The following is a 16606-nucleotide window of genomic DNA, read 5'->3' as shown; positions in this document are numbered from 1 at the left end:
TATATGATTTATCTCTTCAGCGCTTGCAACAATAGACACATCTACCCCACTTGATTTTATTCCTAGAATAAATTTTACATCTTCAGTGGATATTGGTAACCTCCTTCCACAAATATCCAATGCACAAGAATTGTGGTCAAAATGATCAACTAACCATTTGCAAAAATCTCTATCCAATTGTATAGACCTTAAATCCAACATACTACCAAATCCCATTTCTCAAATAACAAATCTTTGTCTTTCATTTAAATTTAAAGCCATCAAACGAACACAATTAGGGGCACCCCAAGTATATAATGAAACCTGCATTATATAATGAATAAAAAGGGTTTCATTACGAAATTTAATACATAGTAATGCATGCTAAAAGTTTCATAGGTAAATACTTACTTTACGTGATTTGCGAGGAATATTAAGTGACAAATTGGCATACTTTTCATAATTCTCACATGCTTCCTTCTTGTACTCTAATTTAGAGTCTTCATCAAGATTCATCCACTTTTCTCTAATCTCCTTCTTAACCTGTAATGTTAGATATTCATACTCAATTAAGATCTCCATGAATATGTCATGTCAACTAAACAATAACAATAACCAAAAAACTATAAGTATTATTCAACTTACAGTTGTGCTTATCTTATCGACAATGCCCTTAGCTTTCATCAATTGCATTTGCTTTTTACTGAAAATGCAAATTTAATAAAAGAAATTATTTTAAATATAACAATACGAAATATATTATAAATGGATATATAATGAAAATGAATCTTACTAATAAATTAAATAGATCCAACTGGTCTTTTTCGGCTGGGGGGGGGGGGGGGAACTTGGACAACACCCTGCTCTTCAATATTTTCCACTCTCCCCATATTCCTATCTCAATATAACATGAAATAAAAACAAGGTAAGCAATAACTACATTTAAAAAAAAAATCACAATTGAAAGCTGTGGGAATTGCAAACTTTATCCTGGACAACATAGATGATCAACTTTTTTTTTTTTATTTTAAAATAATTTTTTTTACTTTTATACAACATAGAAATTCTACTCTAGCTTAATCTAAGTGCATATGTGTGTGAAGTTCCCTCTTGGAAACTTGAACCCTATCCCTTATCCTCCACACCCCACAATCACTTATACTTGTGGAGTGACTACCACACAACTTAACATAAAACTTATATCATAAAAAATGAAAAGGCATATACAAATGTTATAATGGATAATAGAATCAATTTTAAAACTAAGATAAATATACCCCACTAATTCTATCTTCATCTTGTGATAATGACAAAACACATCAGCTATTGATTTGGGTAAACACATGTTCACCTTGTGATTATGATTAAGATGCAACAACCTATTATGATATACCACCCTAAATCTCTTTCACACCATGCTGCCAGAACTGCAACGACATTCACCACCCCTAACTCTATCATCATAACCAAAAAAAGAACTCATTAACCAAAAAAACATTTAGTGAGCAAAGCCATACTCTAGCTTGATGCACTGTAAGTGCCAACTCTGTTTCACTTGGATGAACTGAGCCATGACATTAGGCATCATTTTAAGAGATAAATAAATAATTACATACACTAAGTCAATCTGCTAAGAAAGATTCAATAACAATGTCAAAAGTCTAAAATTTCCTATTGCAAAAAATGAAGTCTAAGAACTCATTACCCAAAAAAACATTTAGTGAGCTAAGCCATATTCTAGCCTTATGCACTATAAATGGCAGCACTATTTCACTTGGATGAACTAAGCCATGACATTAAGCATCAATTTATAAGATAAAAAAATAATTACATACACTAAGGAAATCTGTTGAGAAATTAAGATAAACTTCAACTAAACATTTTTAACGTGATTATCTTAAGAGATTTTTTGAAAATATTTTGAGTGAAGAAAACATGAAGGCAAATTGTGTAATTTACTTCTATAAATAAACTCTTCATCACCAAATCTACAAAGCATACATGACACTTTTACCAACCACCAAGGAGTAAATAGTCTAATCAATGAAAAATTCATTGGTTGGACAAAACAAAATGCAGATTTTTCTTTTCATGCACTTGTTAATCGGTTGAGACTCAGTACAATTCTTAAAAGGGAAAAATTATAGTACATCAACATCTATTTGATCTGAGAAGTGTAATTTTCCTTGGGTTCTAAAAAAACTGCTTCCATAGAATAAAGTTGTGAGAAAGCTTTTGAATTCATTTGTGCAGCATATTTATTTTGCAAACAATGACCATTCCACAATTTATAGGAAGAAAAAAAATATGAAATGGGAGTTTAGGTAGAAAAATAGAAGATTCATTTAGAAGAATTGAGGCGGGGCCTTACCTTCACATTGAATGCCAAATTTTTTCCAGAACAATGTTTACATATATAACTTCATCGTACAATGAAACTTTTGGACCCGTGTGCTAAATTCCAAGACTCACTGATATAAGGACCAGTACCAAGAAAATGAGCATAACTGGGAAATTAATATGGGAAACATGAAGAGAAAAGGTCTAATTAATAGCTATACTGTATTCGAAAATTTACTTGGGGACCTAAACAGTTGGAAGAATACTCATTTGTTCACTTCTGTTTGATAGCTAATGTCATTTAGCATTATTATTATTATTATTTTTTTAAGTCATAAACATTTTATTAGAAAGAAAACAGAGAAACCTTCTAATTTCTAAAGAATTTTTTTGGTAGAAATTACACACACCCAGAAGGGAAGTGGCAGTAATCTAAAGAATTGCAAGCTAAAATGTAAATAATCCAAGTCTACAAAGGAGAAGGAATTGTAACTTTGCCAATACTAGTAGTCAACTCATAAAAAGACAACAATCATAAATACTTTAGTTGAAGAGTAAACATTAAACAACTCAATACCATTAAATATGTGATTATTTAGCATTCAATATAAATTCTTTTAACAATTAATGAGTTTCTGTAATTGAGACCGAAAGGTGCTGGACTCATTTAATGTTGTAGTTTTCATATATGATATATCTAATAAGAGAGGATACAAACAATATGCCAACCATATAGCAAAAATAATTTCAAAAAGGTATACAATAGAAGTTTGAACACTTTCATTTCATTTTTTCTGATTATAAAAAATAAAAATAATTTTTGCAAGTAAGAATTCAGTGGAATTTTTATATTCTCTACCAGAAAGATATTTCTCTCTTTCTTCCTCCTCCCAACTTTCTCCCCAACAAAAGATAGACAAAAAACCTGGTTGCCCCTCCCCCTCAATAGGTAAAGCTAAACTGTAAGGGAGAAGTATCTCTGGATATTTGAAAAGGACAAAAAAAACATATATAAGGCTCAGAAAAATATACGAATCCAGGAAGTTTAAGTTGCAAATAACATAGATGCCAATGAGCTTTAGCTCCAACTCAACTTTAACAACTCAGCAAAGGAAAAAAAATTCTAGAATAAAAAAAAAATGTGAAGGCCTGAACTGTTGACACACTCCAAATATACAGAATCATTTGACAAACTCCATAAATTAGCAAAGCAACTATCAACTAAGGCTTCCTAAGTCATATTCAGCTGCCTTGCGAGTAAACCCAAGCAACAAAACCAACAAACAAACTAAAAACTATAGATCGAAAAAAAATTGTGACGAAAATATAAAAAAAATTATAGAATATCTAATTTGCAGTTGTTACAAAACATTGCAATGACTAGCATTTGGAAGTGCCACAGAAAAATCAGTATTTGAAAGAAATGAACAAGATAAAAATAAACGATAACATCATTGCTAACATAGAGAAGACAATCAAATGTTTTGAAGAGGCGAACAGTGCAGCAAAAAGATCTATAATTCCAAATACATATATATCAGCTCACTCATATATATAACATTATGTTAGGCTTCCCTAACTATCTATCAGCCCACTCATCCATCAGGATATTGAAATATAATAGGCCCATCAATGAATCAACTTACTTTGATTCTCAATCTTGGCAAACTTGACCAAACATGAGATTCCTAGAATGGATCCCCTATCTTTTGTGTACTCCAAGAATTAACAGAAGCATATTACTACAACTGTGAGTGCTCCCCACTATATTTGTCATCCGCTCACCTTGGAAACCCCTTTTTCATCCCAATAATATGGGGGGAATGTGCAGATTAGCGGTGTGGATGGCATCAATATAGTAAGTTAGGCATTGTTTGAAACAATAAAGGAAAATAACAACTCGAGTTTTTGAAACTCGAGATTTACATAAAAACTCGAGTCTCAGAAACTCGCTTTATGCTCACTTTACGCTTGCTGAGGTGGACAAAATGCCACCTAGATCTCGAGTCTCTAAAACTCGTTTTACTGTACATAAAACTCGAGTCTATAAAACTCGAGTTTTACTATATGTTATTTTTAAATTATGTTCTAATACGCATGCAACTCGAGTCTTAGAGACTCGAGTTTTATGAGTAACTCGAGTCTTATAGACTCCATTTCCTCTGGACAGTTTATTTAAAACACAGCCCGTGGCATTAACACTCACAGAGACTCTCACATTAACACACTCACAGAGAAAGCCTAAAAACAGAGCTCCTCTCAGCCTCACTAACTTTCACTCACTCACCCTCACTAACTCTCACTCACCCATAACTCTCTCACACCACTCACTCTCACAAAACCACATTGTCTACTCTCACAAAACCACATTGTCCACTCTCACTGCTCTTCCCTTTCAGCAAATTCATATCTCAGGTAAGGGTTTGCATAATTTGATTGTCATTGTAGTTGGGTATGTTGTCTATGGGTGTGGGTTAAAGAGTTTTACCATTTATTTTGTAGATAGTTAACATAACTTAGTTAATTTATCAATATTCTGAATTATAGAACTTTGTTTTGTTAGTGTTAATTTTTTGAGTATTTATTTGTATAGTTTTTATTATCAAAATTTTATTCATCATTTCTAGGTTTTTATTTTTATCACGATCTTACAAATTTCTTTGACTTTATTTATCATTGGTTTGGGTATGAAATGGGTAGTGAATGAATGTAATGAATGGGAATGGGTATGTAATTATCAAAATTTTATTCATCATTTCTAGGCTTTTATTTTTATCATGATCTTTCAAGTTTTTTTGACTTTATTTATCATTGGTTTGGGTATGAAATGGGTAGTGAATGAATGTAATGAATGGGTATGTAATCATGCTCCTCTACCCACCTAGTTCTTTTAGAACCCTTTTAGGCATTATAGGTCACCACACAATGGAGTAATAGATAATTCCGTCTCTCCATCCACTAGGATTAGAAGGTTTACGTCTTGGCCTTTAGATATTAATGGGCAATGGGGCACTCTATAACCTGGCTTGAATATGTTCATTGGTAAGATTGCATTACTTTTTTCCCTCACTTTACGACTATGTGATTTAACTAACATAGGACTTGACTTGAACAGGTTCACAATGCCTGATATTGTTATAATCATATACCACGGTGGTCCGCTTAAGAATCCCAATGCGAACAAGGGATTGCCATTTGAGGGGCCGGGTATGAAGACCTATTATGCCCAAATTGATCGTAGGTTGAAAACTCTTGACGAATTGAAGATGTTTGTCATGGAAGAGTTGTGTACGAATCCTGATGTGCACAACATACAAATTACTTATCGTATGCCAAATGAAATCTTCAAGCACCATATCAATTACAAGTATATGGTGATAGAAACAGACAAACATGTAAAGATCATGTTTGACAAGTTGGAGAGTATAGCTGAAGTAAGTAACATTGAGTTGTACATACAGTTGGAGCCGTGTGCAGGATGGCAAGAGGATATCCAACAAACAACCACAAGCTTACAGGTTACGATTCCGGATGCTCAATATGAGTATTCTACACATGTAGAGGATAATAATGTTCATGCCGATGGTGATGATGATGATGGTGATGATGATGACGACGACGACGACTACGTTGATGAGACTACTGCCGTTAACAATGATGATGACAATGATGATGACGATGATGACGACGACTATGTTGATGAGAATCTTGCCATTAACGGTGAAGATTTTACCGATAAAGATGAGTATGAAGACATGATTGAAAGAGGGGACTTTCGGGACTTTGAGGACTTTGAGAGGGAGATTGATGATGATGAGACATTGGACGGTACTGAACCTGATGCAGACAATGTTATTAGTGTCCAAAACATTACGAACACAATCCCTGCCTACGCACCTCCTGCGTTGTCATTCTCTGCAAATACTTGGGAAAATATGGTTGATCCTTCGCATATTGAGGTGCCATTTGTGTCTACTTGGAGAGAGGGGATGAATTTGTGTAAAGGGTTGACTTTTGCTAGTAAAGTGGAGGTGAAGCGCGTATTAACAATTTGTGCCCTCAAGGAAAACAAACACTTTAAGATCACTAGGTCGACGAGGAAAAATTTTTGTGCGAAATGCGTGCATGAGTCATGCAAGTGGTATGTCTACGCAGTTATGAAGCCCGAGCTCCAAGATCTGTGGATGGTCACGTGTATGTGGGTCCTCACACGTGTATACCGACTGGGGTGCGAAATGATGGTAGAATGATGAGTTGTAATTTTATTGCAGCAGAAATCCATAACAAGTTACGTGAGGATCACACTACTCAAATTAAGCATCTCAGATCTCAGATAGAGACGAAATATAATGGCCATAAGCCTTCTTACTACAAGGTATGGGATGCGAAACAAAAGGCGATTGCGTTTATGTTTGGAGATTGGGAAGAATCTTACCAAAGGCTGTAAAAGTTGCTAATGGCGTGTATTGATCAGGACCCGACTACCCAGTTTTGCTATCGTGTCACACCCACCGATGAAGATCACACCGTATTGTTGCATTATGTGTTTTGGTCTTTCGGTCCATGCATATCAGGATTCAAATACTGCAAGCCGGTTATCAGTATTGATGGGACCCATCTGTATGGTAAATATCAGGGAAAGTTGTTGGTCGCAATGGCAACCGATGCTAACAACAAGGTATTCCCTCTCGCCTTTGCTGTTGTGGATTGTGAGTCAGGGTCCAGTTGGAGGTGGTTTTTACGATGCCTCAGAAAAACGATTGGCCACCTGATACCTGACGAAGGCATTTGCATAATTTCTGACCGACATCTCGGTATCAAAAACGCCATTGCAAACTGGCCTAGAAGGGATGATGGAAAAGCATGGGTATTTCATAGATATTGCCTTCGACATGTTGCTAGCAACTTCAACACCCATTTTTAGAACTCGACTCTAAAGTTAGTGGCGTTGAAAGCGGGATATGCTAGTCAGGTAGTTAAATTTGCTACCATAATGGACTCCATTAAACAGGTGGAAATTGAGGCCATTAGGAAGAAGAAGAAGGTGACGGGGAGGGATGGTAAGGAAAAGAATCAAGATTATCTTCCATTCACATACCTAATGAGCGAGTCTGTGGATATGTGGACCCAGTCATACGATGGTGGGAGACGTTTTGGGGCAATGACAACCAATATATCAGAGTGTTTCAATGGTGTACTGAAAGGTGCACGGGGCCTTCCTATTGCCGCGTTGGTTGAGTTCACTTGGAACAAACTTGTTCAATATTTCCACGACCGGCACAAAGAATACCATTATGAGTTGTCAGAGGGTAAGAAATGGAGTGAATATGCCTTATCCACGTGGGATGGAAATAAGCGTAAATTGAGAAACACTATCTCAAGCCATTTAGCAATGAAGAGCTGATATTTCAAGTGGTTACCCAACTCGACACGTGTAGCGCGGGGAGGGGAAACCACGATTCTGAACAGTTACGAAGTTCGGTTACGGGAAAAAACATGCAGTTGTGGGAAATGGCAAAATATAGGGATCCCGTGTTCACATGCAATTAGAGTATGTGACTATTTACATATTGATTCGACCACATATATTCACCCATGTTATGGTTTGAACCATGCCCTTAACACTTATGAGCATGCATTTGTGGTTCCTAAGTCACAGTCATTATAGAGGGATCCCATGGGGCCAAAGTGGTTGCCTAATCTGACATTGTTGCGGGCCAAAGGTTGACCGGTGAAGTCACAAATAAGGAATGAGATGGATGGAGTGAGGAATAAAGATCAAGAACCGGGATGGCGGAGGGAGGACGCATATTTGATAGAGAGTCAACCCAAGCAGACATGTGGACTGTGTCATGCTTCCGGGCATAACCGCAGAAAATGTCCGCAGTCCCGTGGCGCTTCCACAAGTGGCCATGTTCCACACTAGGTAGGTAGATGGCAAAAAGTTATACATCGGTTAAATAATTGTTGTTCATTCGATGTTTACCTAATGTTTACTATCTTGTCTCCTAACGTAAATACTCTACGTTTTTCAGGCATCCTTTCATGGACGACGTTTTTGTCATGTGGACCGCTGATCTTAGGAAAAGTGACTACATTGTATTGGCTCTATGTGAACTTTTTGATTGTTGTTGAATGTACTTGTAATTCTCTATCCAATGTACCTCTGTGAAGATTGTGATTTGAGTAGTATGGTTAGAATTGCAAATTAAGCGTGGTTGGACATGTTTAGAATGGTGATATATTGAGAATGACTTTTGTTGTGATTTGAGCGCATTTACATTGTAAAACTATGGTTATGCAAAGAGCGTAACAATTTCTATAGTTTGGTGCCTAATGAGAACGTCTTTTGATGTAATTTAAGTGCATTTACATTCTCAACTTGTCTACCTCTCAATGAGTATTTGTAGATTACATTTTTAGCTTCTCTATCTATGTTTCCCAACAGGTGTGTGCACACATTTCAATTTTTGGTTTGCTGCATGTTTTGGGGGGGGGGGGGAACAGAGCATTGCTCTCTACCTGAAACAGAGCATGCTTTTGCTGGGGGAAAAAAAATTTGCCCAGTGAAAATCGAGTTTTAGAGACTCAAGTTCCACTGGGCAATATTCACTGAAACAGAGCATTGCTCTCTGCCTGAAACAGAGCATGCTTCTACTGGGGGAAAAAAAATTTGCCCAGTGAAAATCGAGTTTTAGAGACTCGAGTTCCACTGGGCAATATTCACTGAAACAGAGCATTGCTTTCTGCCTGAAACAGAGCATGCTTCTGCTGGGGAAAAAAAAAAATTGCCAATGAAAATCGAGTTTTAGAGACTCGAGTTATAAGAAAACTCAATTCTTTAAAACTCGAGTTTTAGAATAGAAAATTGAGTATCAAAAACTCGAGTTTCTTACAGCATGTTTCCTCTGGTCCAATACGTCTAATTTGGTCCGCTGTGGTCAATTTGGTCCATTTAGTTTAATTTGGTCTCAATTCGGTCCTTGAAATCTTCTTTGGTCTTATTTGGTTGACTTTGGTCTTATTCAGTCATTCGGTCCTAGTTGGTCTAATTTGGTCCATTCAGACCACTTTGGTCTATTTTGGTCAGTTTCGATCCATCTTTGTGCACTTACATATATAATTGGAGACAACAGATTTAGGTTGAGAGCCTTTATTCTAAATCTAAATTTATTAAAACAAATTCTCGAGTTTGGGGGTCAACTGTCCACCATTGCGACACTGATGTTCGTAGTGCTACATGTGCTGCTCAATAGCTCGGCATTGTTGAACCCTATCTAGTCATATCATTCACACTCACGTCAATACACAGCTCTGCATCCTTTTGCAATGCACTGTTTTCAAGGATGCAGAAGACCCCTGAAAAGTTTATGATGCATTTAACCCAACTCGGTATTGTCTTGTCAAGTTCATGTCAGATGAAACACAAGCATGCTACACACTCTTCACATGAATACTGTTCAGCTGAATAGTCATGGCAGTACACTACAACTACTACCCAGAACAAGAGAATCTCACTGTGACATTGGGAACATTTGAACAAAAAATTCGTATCGTGGTTTTCCAGCCTGTATTGACATGACAAGCCTGAATATGTTAAATTTTATAATTGAATACACAGTGGAATGAGGTTATAAATGTACCACAATTCTTTTCTTATTCCTACACCACTAACTTTGTAGGTTGAGTAAGCTATGAGTCGCAACACCTCAACATCATCTCGTACACATAGAAACAAGTTTCAATCTACTTCAACAAATGAAGTTCCAGCAGATCAACAACTACAAACATACACAGACCATTATGGAGGGAAATGGGTTGGAAAGAAGAGAGATTTCGTTAATATGCCAATATACACGTACGAGAGTCTTGGAAGCGTTGGCCACATCATGGTCGGCAAACCTACAAAACTAAGTACAGATACCACCGCAATGGAGTTCACCGTAGCAGAACCACCATGGTCAACCCTATACGAGAAGAGGTGTGAGTTGGAGGTGTATTGTCGATGGCACGGGTTACGAGTTCCTAAGGCACGCTCAGCCGAGTTACCTAGAGATGAACCTGCCAACATACTTGCTTGCCTTGAACAAGAGAACAATCAAATGCAAAGGCGGCTAGACCGTTTTCATGCAGTCCAAAAAGCTAGGAAGCATCTAAAGGGGAAGGCGCAAGAGTGAGCCATGAAGTCTATTAATGAAATTACTGCGTTAGATGATGAAAGTGACATTTCAGACTTCTCAGATTCAAGCAATGATGATTTCCAAAAATTTCTACCTACGAACATTCAACGTTGTTGTTGATGTCTACACGTTTTGTGCAATACAAAATGTTGTTGATCGTGAGGGAAAATGATCCTATTGTACGTGCACCTTTTGCAAATCTAAAGATGAATTGTTCATTACTTTTGGCTAAGTTTATATGAAATCACTTGCTCATTTTTTCCCTGTTGTTCGTTGTTGGTATGTTATGAAAAGGTGTACTTGTATTAGTGTTTGCAAGAATTATAAGTGCTTGGTGAAAATTATGGTCTAAACTCACATAATGTACACATTTATTTCAACAAGTTAAACTCAAATGGTATGCATATCAGCATATGGATAAAGTCAATTATTTCTCTCTAACTCCTGTCAGTCTCAAACCTTGGATCACTCCCAGCAGACAAAGTCTTAATTGCTTCAATAAAAACATCACACAGTTGGTATTGCCCACCATGAATACACAGTACTTGCTACATCTGAGAATTTTTACGACTCCAAAGTCGCAGTAGTTTTGAATATGGCTCTGATTAATATTGAGAGTTTGACTTAGACAGTAATATGCCATATGTTATTTGAATGTTTTGATAATGTTATTTAAAATATGTTAAAATGTGTTAAAACTATACTGCCAAACGGGATAGTAGGATTAGTTTCTGCAAACTTTTTATAGTACAAATGCATAAAAGAGGCTTGTAATTTGTAATTCAATAAAGAGAACCACAATTCCCTTTTCCTATTTGTTGTGATTATCGTATTATAAAAACAAAAAAAAACTTTCATGAATGCCAAGTGGGAAGAAATGTTTAAATCACTCCCACTCATGAGCAGTTCAGCCCATCCGTTATACTTCTAATAGCAATATGATATATTCATAGATTTCATCTTCAACTTAGAATTTCTATTCTTCTAGTATTCAATTATGCTTTTCTATAAGTTAAAGATCCACAGATAAATCTCAGACCAATATTTTGAACTCAAATCATTTACAATTTTCCATTTAATAGTTAACCAACAAAAGAAGCCAGTACAGCGTCCGTAGCATTAGTCATTGTTAGTACAACATTTCTTCAAAATTGCTCCAAAAAACCAATTTGAATTTACAAAGAATCCTCCCTCTCAAGAGGAAAATGTATATGGCTCAAGATGAAATCACCCCCCCGCAAGTAGCAGCACAAAATGAAATTTAAACTAGATCAGTATATCATGCCAGATGCAAGATGAGGTTACCCTAAGGCAAACGCGAGCACAGAATGAGCATAAGAACCAATCAGATGCACTCCTATTCCCTACCTTCTTAAATAAGTGCAGATTTTTTATATAAAAAATAAATTTTAAAAATAAATAAATAAATAAAAAGGAATATAAATAAAGATATGTATTAATTCAGACCTGATCCTATATATAATCCTATATTATATGTACCTCATCCACTTCCCTTTTTCTTCGAATGTCCTTAAAAATATTAATAAAAATCGTTCTAATTGCATCCCTCAATTTGAATGGCTGTGGACCTGTAATAGTTGATGTGTTTTGGTTTATATTACACAAATCAGATGGGAAAAAAAAATAGTTCTCTATTGAATCAATTAAAGGAGCCAGCCCAGAGGCTTAAACAAGTTGCAAAGGTACTCAACACAGGGCACATGCAGAGATACTATCACTGTTCAAAAACATCAACTGGTTTAGGTGGTTTTTGGCTGTTATAATAAGATGTACAAGACACATTCAAATGGCGAGCATAGATAGCAGTAAAGTAAAAACTCAATGCAAGTCATGTTACGAAGCCAACCACCAAAAAAATAAAAAGACATGAGGAGAGAAACAAGGCAGAGGAAGCGTTGCTAGTCCAAAATTCTCATCACAAAAAAAAAACCTAGCAAATTACAGAAACTAAACTTTCGTTAAAATACAACCCATCCCCCATACAATGTGAGCACAATGCAGAGAAATCCCAATCACATAAATCTTAATGGAGAGAATCCAACTCTTTAACATATGTAATGTTGTCACAGAACACAGGAGAATGTCATCTCACCCTCTACCAGCAAAACTAAAAATTACGTCAACCGCACAACTGTGATGCATCAACACACAAGAAGGCAAACTGGGTGCACTGGAGCTGGTGGATGGGTTTGAGGGTGTCTCGGGGTGCATAGGAGGGGTCAACTGAGAATGAATATCGAGATCGAAACTGGGCTGCGAAGGTGGGGTGGGTGAAGGGACCTCGGGCTGAGGAGATGCATCTACCATGGGTGGAGGGACCTCGGGCTGGAGAGATGCGTGTGGGATGGGTGCAGGTATCTCAAGACTACTTACAACCTGAGCGGTTGTTGCACACCGACCACGTCCCCTAGCTGCACTTGTCCTTCGGCTTGCTGTAGCAGGCCGACCATGGCCCCTAGTTGCGCTTGTGCTTGGGCTTGCTGTAGCAGGCCCACCACGGCCCCTAGCTGCAGTAGCACGGGTCGGTGTACGCACAGGTGCTGCGCTTGTGCTTGGGGTTGCAATAGCCTGATTCGGTCTCATGCCCATTGTTTGCCTCTCCATTTGGTGCAGGACCACCACCAAGCCCAGCCAGATCATTTAGGATGCGTCGGACATGGTTGTGGGCTCGGCTGCCTACATGAAGCATCTCCAACAGCGCTAAATGGCTTTCAATTTGAAACAGAGAAAGAACCAGTACAATTAGATTTGAGACATTTACGTATCAATTGTAGAATGGATAATATAGTACTTATTAATCTACCCAAATACTCAACTAAGATATATCTAATTAGAACACATTACCGATATATCTAATTTTGCGCTGTTGCGGTCGACATACTTTCGAGTGACTGGACGGTACCAGCGGTAATAGTCATAATCGCGAGGCATCTCACCAGTCTGAGGAGGTGCATGGCAAAGTCGTTGTTGTCTCATATCCCATGTAAGGATATACGGTCCATGCTCCTCCCTCCAATTCTTCTCCACCTTCCCACGCAAGTCTATTCTATGCAGTCTTTCATCGTATACAACATGGTCGGGCCGCTCTTGCGCCAACCCAAACTGACGAAGGATACGATCTGGGTGGTGTATCTCTACTATGCAAAAACACACAAGTGGCACCCTTGCCGTCCACGTATCCCTCCCTGCAACGCAAAAGTCAGGAAGGTGGCCGAAGTCTACCTCGTATGGCTGCCACACAATCTACAATAGAAACAAAAAACAATTATCATAACATCAAGTTTATTAAAACAAGGGAGAATACATAGATAAAGGGAAAAACAAAAATTAAAACAGAAGATGTGTTAAAGGATGAAACAATCATATTCTTAAGGAAAATTAACATAACCAAACAGAATTTTTGTTTGCCATACTTGGTCCGGCTGAATTCTAACTAATTGCTCGCGATAGTGGATCAAGGCCATGCCAGATGGCCTACTCTTCGAGCTTGGCACCCGCACCCATCTACAGTTACAAGCGAATAACATAAGATAAGATAATACCCATGTTATAGTTACTAAGAAGAGTACATTGCACACACAATATTAGAAAAATACTTACTTAAATACAAGTGGAGCATATGGCCATGGGCCATAATCACATCCAGGTGGGGCCTCTATCCTTGGGCACAAGAATGGCAACCTTGCCCATGCCTAATACTGGACCAATGTGCACGCCCCACCAATCTGCGATGCCCATTTCTCGCTTGCCCGACACAACTCTCTGTACAACCAGGCCAAGCAACCACTACCCCAACTATACTGTGGTGGATCACGAAGGTCACACAGGAACGCCAAGAACATCAAATGCACCCTATCTCCGGACTTGTCCATGAAAAGCTTATCCCCTAGCAGCGCTAAAATATAGCACCGAGCATACTGGTGTATCTGCATCTCCGTTGCGTCATGAGGCAGTGACACTACAATGGCGTGAACAAGGCGGCTGATGAGAATTCTTTGCCCCACCAAAGTTTTGTTGTCATTCGCCGGAGTAAAACCAAGCAACTCCATGCACAGATCTCGCCAATCCCCATCCACCACAGCAGTCGGCCCAACCAAGACCTCACCGTCTATAGGAAGTCCGAAAATGACCTCCACATCTTGTAGGGTGATTGACATCTCACCATGTGGAAGATGGAACGTATGCGTCTCCGGCCGCCATCGCTCAACTAGGGCCGAAATTAGGCAATGATCTATCTCTCTGGAAGGGGCCCTAAACAATCCTTCCAGCCTTAGCAACTTGATAATGTTAATCACCCGATTATCTCCCATCTGAATGCTTGCCATCTCCTTAGTGCGACCACGACACGTAAGTGGGCGGTCCTGCAAAATCCATAAAAATTATAGCGATTGTTACAACTACAAATTGTGTTTTGAAAGAACTTGCTAACTAAAAGTCAAAGACAACGTAAAAATTAAAGCGGTTGTTAGAACTAGATATTTCACCTCGCCATTCCAAATGTCCTCTGATCGATGATATCGTTGTCGCGTCAACAATGACTCGTCAAGTGGACCAGGGTGCAAGATCTGTGGCTCATCATCAATCCGAGGCTCCATACTGCAAACATTCAGATACTCAACTGTGACATCATTAATAGTGTGGGGGCAAAGGAATGCTATTCTACATGCAAGGAAATGTGACTAAACATGAGATAGATCCCCATTCAAAATAAGACTATATATTGCAACATCTCAAAATGGAATACAGAAAAAACTAGTTGGGACAAAGGGAGGAATGATTTAAATGGGAATGCTAAAACAGGAGTTTTTGGATACTTATAATTGAAATGTGTTTTGATGTTATGATGCCCTTGAAACTCAAACTTTGTTTTATGACACCAATGCACCCATTTGTATACCGGAAAACCAAGCTCAACATGATGAACTGAATAGATTAAGGTGATTGTCAAATTGTTAAGGTAAAGTTTAAATCCAAAGAGATTTGTTTAATCTTCGAAAGGCAATGATGTGACGATCTCATGAGATGTTGTCTGTTAAACTTAAAGAGTAGTTAGAATTATCTTGCCTAGTATACTAAGAAATTTTCATATAATTGATACAAATACACCAATTTGATTTTGTGGATAGGGGGAAGTTGAGTTTTAATGTCATTTTAATATTTTTAATGTCAATTTGGGCAGGTTGAAGATGCTAAATGTGTTATAAAATTATAGACAATGCTTATAGTATCACTATCATATCTTGGAAATAAGTTGACCAAGAATGGTCGTCTTACCATTTGTTTCTAGATGCCCAAGATGAAATTAGCTTAAGATCATTACAGTCACATTTACGAAATGAAATGTTTTCGAAGAAGCAAAGTGCTAGACTTGAAAATCAAGCTGCCATATGTGCATTTTCTATGATTTTTTCCCCATAAGTTTCATATAAATTGGTGCTTCCTAAAACATGTTCTATATGGCTTATAGCATCTCTTATTTGCTTGCAGGGTAGTCACTCTGATATTGATGCAAAACAAAGCGATGTCCTCATAAGGTATCAAAACTCAAAAGCACAAAATAATTCACAATTTTTTTTCTTTAAAATTTCCATAGAACAAAATAAGGTATCAAAACTCAAAAGCCCCAATTTTTTTTTAAAAAATTCGTAATTATAACCCAAGAACAAAAATAAAAGCACAAATTTCTCTAATTTTGAGCCCAATGAAGAAATTTGCATCATTCTTACGCATTTTATAAGTATTACACTTTGGAAGAGTTTTGCAACATTTGCAACCACCCCATAACAAAGATTTTACTAACATTAATCCCAACAACTAAACACATATCAAGCATTATTACCCAGAAACCAACAAAAACAGAATATGCCAGCAACCCAAATCATACAACAAGTAACAAACCAAATTCGTCTAACTTAAATCTTACACTAACAAGAAAAACTAAAGCACTAACAACAGAAATTATCAAACACAAACACTTGGCAAAACCCAGATGGAATAATTATTTAAAAAGCTCAAAAACATACCTTCAAACTTCCGTTGGTAGGGACAAAAGGGATTTTGAAGGATCGCCTGAAGTCGGTTGTGAG

This window comes from Castanea sativa, chromosome 1 (genome assembly GCF_040712315.1).
Source record: "Castanea sativa cultivar Marrone di Chiusa Pesio chromosome 1, ASM4071231v1".
In the NCBI taxonomy this organism is placed as follows: Eukaryota; Viridiplantae; Streptophyta; class Magnoliopsida; order Fagales; family Fagaceae; genus Castanea; species Castanea sativa.
This window is presented reverse-complemented; position numbering follows the sequence as displayed.